Raw genomic sequence first — 6,000 nt, forward strand, 5'->3', positions numbered from 1 at the left:
TCCTTAAAATATGTAAATTAATATATCTGTTTCAAACAATTTAAATGTATGTGTTCACTATACGTTTATTTTCTGCCAATGTTTCTTTTTCGTCATGTCCATATATAGTTATGTCTTGTTAAACTGTCCCCCAAGTTTTTCACCGGTACTGCTCTGTTCTGGCCGTACACTTCAGCTATTGAATGCAGAGTGCAGACAGAAAGCTTTGTCTGTATCCATATCCATATCTGTACTTAAAGCCGAGTACAAATGATTCGTAGCCTATGTTTTTTGTAGGCCCATGGGACTGACGTTGCGAGATTTGACAAAAGAGACTCAGTGGAGCAGAAGTCATTTTAAAAAATAATTTTTACCAGTGTCTGAAGCAGCCATGGCTCTTTTGTTCCTAGATGTGAGGAACAGTAGCTCTGGTTTCTTCAGAAACTATTCGGAGCACACGCTCAATGCAAGTGTGTGCACGCTCCTTAGAAACCAAAAGTAGGACTTGACTTTGATTAAGGTCGATCCCTCCTTTACAAAGTCATTCCATTCGGGATTATCAGAGCTGTGGCTTGATTGTATGAAGAATGTTGGACAGGCATGGGCAGGCAGTCTGACCCCTTACTGACTCGTGGGCACACACAGGTGTGGCAGCGTAAAGGAAACCTACCCAAGACTGAACAAAAGGTTTGAATGCTGTCCTCGGGGCACAAAAACAGGCAGTCATCACTCCTAAACCAGCCGTGGATGAGGCTGCCTCACAATAAATCTAATTACTTCTGTACACAGTGGGTGACTAACATTCTTTTATTGCAGCTGTTGAAAAACCGAAATGTTACACCCATTGCGTCTGTTTTATTCATTTATATGTTTTCTTATTGTGATTGTGTCCGGCCCTCTTGTATGTTGCTTTTATTGGTCTGTAAGGTTGTGAACAATGTAACAATAGAGAACGCTAGTCCACTGACAGACACCCTTGATTTTGAAAAGGACGACGGCAGACAGTTTTTTTCAGTAAATGGAGACGACGATTTTGATTATCGTCATGGGAAATGATCAAACTTGTTGAGCGCTGTTTAATATCCTGATCTTTGCCGCCACTCCCCCTTTGGCAGGCCCTTGGTCCCTGCGCTGGGCCCTGTTTGCTTAGAGCGGCACCCTTATCAGGGCTGGCGTAGCATGCTGGTGGGTGACAGCAGGGGCGCGTACAGTGGAGGTTTAGATAATGGCAGCGCTGTTTTAAATAAAGCAACGGACGGCAGTAAAGTGGGCCCGGAGGAAGGCCGCATTCTGCTTCCAGCACAATGGAGTCATTCTTCAGGCCCAGGGGCAGAATAATATTGCCCTTCTGAAGCGGGTGGCACAGGAAGAGAGGGAGCCCCCCGGGGGAGTTATCCAAAACCCCTTGCTTTTATTTATGGCAGTCCGAGCGCCGGCATACTGTACGCACCCATGGGAGAGCTGGGGAATCAAAAGCGCTGCACGACTAAATGGGCCGACTTTGTACAATAGACCTTGGCCGCGTCGCCTTTTTATCATGGCCTTGTGAGCGGGGCTGTCCGGACTGGTGGATTGTTGCACTTCTGGCATCTTACAAAGGTTTCTGTGCTGCTGTACCAGAGGGGATATTCACTGGGAGGGTTGGATGGATTTAGGGCTGTTGTTGTTTTATGTGCAAATGATTGATTTGTGGTTACGCAATTCTGAGAAGGATACAGATGTGAGTTTACTGAGCTTAGAGATGTTCACTGAGGTAGTGTGTGTATGTGTGCGTGTGTGTGGTCTGTGAGTCATGACATTAATTTAGCGTAACACATTTCCACCTTCATTTTATAATAAACAGAACTAACTGGCCAACAGAGGTCTCTTATCCCACATATGAATGGAAGTGTCCAAAAAAAAGCACACTGTGCTGAAGATAATTTAAGAGAAGTAAATGACAAACATCAGTAAAAGACACTTCGCTGCAGTTGTATAGGTTATAGTACTGTTTTAAGCTTCTATTCAGGTTGGTTTTGAAAGGTACTTTGACTTCAGTTAATTTGAGTCATTCAAAGAAATGCACCATATGTGCAATCAACTGTGGACAACTGCTCATCCAGTTTCTTAATGTGTGTAAATTGTCCTTTGCTGCAGTACCTGTCGCTATCCTTCTTTGACAGCTTTACGCTGAAACATTGCTGTTAGTATTTGATTGTACTCAGCAACAAAATCAGAAGTGGCAACAGGTACTGATGCGAAATAATTATGTCTGGATTACAAATCCATGGTGGATGGAGCTCCATCGCTCTTTAAACCCATCTAATTACACTGGGAATTGAGCTTGGTGACCATAAGCTCATGCACAGCTGCTCTATTATATCTCATTCAAGTAGCTTCCAGCTTTTCCTTGAGAATGACACATGCAGTGTGTGCATAACTGCATATATTCTGTACAGTATGTTAGGAAACAATGAACATTTGAATAGGAATGGAATAGCAGTATCTTAAAGGATCACACATTGTTTCTCCAGGGGAGGATCACACCTGTACTAATTGTGAGTAAGATAGAGCAATGACCAGCAGTGCTCTACCTTAGAGTTGGAGCATGTTTGAGAGTGTACAGATGGATGACATTTCAAGTTATGTTGCCATTTAGCATTCCTTTATCTGCAGTGTAACATGTACTGGCAGCATGTCATTGAAGACATTACCATCCACAGTGGAAATGTCACAAAAAAATGACACAAATGGAGGTACAAGGCTTGAAAGTAATGATTTAAGGCTAATGCTTAAGCACCTATAGGTCTGTTTGTGTGCAGCTGGCCATTTTCATGATAACACTATTCTCCTCAGCACTAACTTTGTACCATGAGGACACACGTCATATGACGCGCATGACTCAGAAAATGACTGTGCCAGGGCTGACCAGCCTTTTATGGGAATGACCTTAATGACCAGTTTTTTAGGGGCATGAGACCCAAATAAAGATAACTTAAAACACAAATGAAAGGAAGTGAATATTCCACATGTTAAAGTGTATAAAATTTGGCATGATGTCCACAATGATCCTCCCATCTTCATAACATAAAACACTGCAAACTGACTTAGTGTTCTCCTCAATTTACACATCTTTATGGTATGGCACCTGACACCATCACCCTCTCCCCTCTAGTGCATGTGGGTTTGCCCTCTTCCTCCTTTATTTAGCTTATAAGATCTGGGGATGTTTTTTTTTGCTCTCCCTGCTAATAAGATGAAAATGAAAGCTGATAGATCAGTCAGAGTGTGAACCTGCTGCTTCGTACTGATAATGAATGAAACCCCCTAGCGAATAACGATGCATCTGTTACCCCATAATCAACACAATGCCTGTTTCACACTTGTTTTGTTAATGAACATATACAATCTGGACAAGCTTTGGTCTCTCAGTGGAGCACGAACAACATGCAAGAAGATAAACTTTTTTTAAATAAGAAAAAAAAGAAAAAATGTTAATTTTTTGCCACAAATGAAGTGCTTTGTGAACTCAAATGTAAAAAGTTAAATAGATACACGTTCTTGGTGCAACATGAATCCTGTTTAAAACGTAGGTTATAAAGTACATACAGTATACATAGACCAGTCACAAGGTTCTGCACCTTATTTCCCATTTTACCGGCTCCACTGAGAACTTTGTTATTCTTTAATCACAGATTGTAGTCCTTCTGTCTCTCTGCATGCTTTATTATCCTTCTTTCATGTGTTCCTCAATGGACCCCACAGGACCATCACAGAGCAGGTATTTATTGGGTGGTGGGTCATTCTCCACTCTGCAGTGAAACAAACAGTGGTGGTGGTGTTAGTGTGTGTTGTGCTGGTTTCAGTGCATTAGACACAGCAGTGCTGCTTGAGTTTTTAAACATAGAATAGTTCACCAATCAGAATTATTCAGACAACAGCATCCTTTGCCCACAGACTAGATGTCAGCATCAGATAAGCTTCGTCTCTCATTTTACGTCTACAAGGTGGAGCAGCTGGGTAGGGTGTCTAATAGACAGTGGATGGAAACAGTATTGTCTACAGTATATTGGCAAAAGTATTAGCTTATCCCATCCAAATCACTAAACTCAGGTTCCAATCACTTCCATGGCCATAGGTGTATAAAACCAAGCACCTAGATATGCAGACTGCTTCTACACACATTAGTGAAAGAATGGGTCGCTCAGTAAATTCCAGCATGGTACCGTGATAGGCTGTCCCCTGTGTAACTAATCCAATTGTAAAAATTCCTCAGTACTAAATATTCCACAGTCAACTGTCAGTGCCTTTTAGCCAGCCCTACTCTTTTGTTGAAACTTTACACCAGATGTTAAACATTGCTGTGAGAATTTGATTGCATTTACTACAATGTTAGTATTAAAGTATAGTCTATAGGTAGGCCTTGGCACTAGGCATCCTTGCTCCTGTGACAGTGGTTTTCTATGGAGGTTTGTGTGTGTGTGTGTGTGTGTGTGTGTACTGCTGGACACCTGTGTCTGCAAATGAGGGTGGAACTTAATGTAGATGAATTTACTAATTAGCACTTTAAAACATGCAATGTGTAATGCATTGTACACTACAAAGTAATGCACATTCCACATTTTATTGCCACCTCCTCAGAGTGCCATACAACATGAGAAGGACCCCCATGCTGCGCTATGCTGACTCCTGACTCTGACTGTGCGGAGCTCTTCTTCTACAGTTGGTCAGGTGACCATGGCAGAGCATGTCATTAACATACCACTGCCGCCACAAAAGCGGTAATTATTATTCTTAGGCTGCAGATAATGAGCCCAGCTGCAAGCGAGGCCCCTCTGTCATTGTCCCAAACTGCCCCCCATCCCCCCCCCCCCCCTTCATATACAGAACTTCCCTTCAGCCCCTCTATATGACTGCGCTAGCAAACCTCTCCCACCCTAAATGGGGAAACATAATGGCCTCGGGAATTAGAGACATGCCTCTGTCATGCCTCTGTGCTTGAACAGTTGGTTTAGTGTGTCACAAATGCTGCTTCTGTATGTTTCTCTCTCTCTCTTTCTCTTTCTCTCTCTCTCTCAGGTCACTTTTTCCACTCCAACCCTCCTTCTCCACCTCCTCTTCCTTCTCAGCAGATACCCCCCCACCCCACCCCTTTTTTACGGACGCAGGCTACACCCTCCATGGAGCGGCTCAGGTTTTTGAGATTGGGTTACGTGTCATTAACAGTGTCTCTGTAGACCCATTCAGGCAAGTAATTAGCAGGGGAACGTGCATTCCCATGGTGATGCGGGACACAAGCCGTCGCACAAACACACACACACACACACGCACACACACACACACACACTAAAAAGCATGAAGCATAACCTTCTGTTCCTGGGCCAGAACCTGTTGCCCAAGCAAGCCTGAATACAGAATCTCCTGCAGAAACATCATAATGCAAGTTTCAAGGCAGGCAGTTAAAGGTAATGGCACAAAGAAGAAAAGGGGGTGAGTGTGGGGGGTAGCTGTCTCATAGTAAAGAGAGAGATCAAAGTTCAGCTTGTCAGGTCTCTAATCCCCGCAGACTGCTGTCATTTATGCGTGATGTCTCGTTCCTTCACCAAAAATAAAGACCCATCCAAACCACACACACAGAGTTAACTCTTAAAAAGGCAATATTTAGAGCAATACCATGAAAAAAACACTTACATTTCTGAAATAACCATAAATAGTGTAAAAAGCCCATTTCTTGTGCTTGTGAGGAAACATTTCCCATTTCCATATAAGAGTCTTTATTTTTAAGAGAGTTAAGAGAGAGAGTCTATTCTCTTACTCCATCTCCTTCTCCGTCTATTTGTGACTTGCTAAGATGAATGGGCGTCAGTACCTTCAGACAGAATGGACCCTGGGTGGGGCGGCGGCCTTTCTCGCACGGAATAAAGAAGCCGAAAGTGGGAATTTCTGCCCTTGTCTGGGTAACGCATCCGGGCCCGGGAGAACAATAATAGCCCGGCCTGAAAACGCGCGGGGCAAAATAACAGCAGAGGTTTCCATTACAAA

The sequence above is a fragment of the Astyanax mexicanus genome, chromosome 1 (genome assembly GCF_023375975.1).
Source record: "Astyanax mexicanus isolate ESR-SI-001 chromosome 1, AstMex3_surface, whole genome shotgun sequence".
Classification (NCBI taxonomy): domain Eukaryota; kingdom Metazoa; phylum Chordata; class Actinopteri; order Characiformes; family Acestrorhamphidae; genus Astyanax; species Astyanax mexicanus.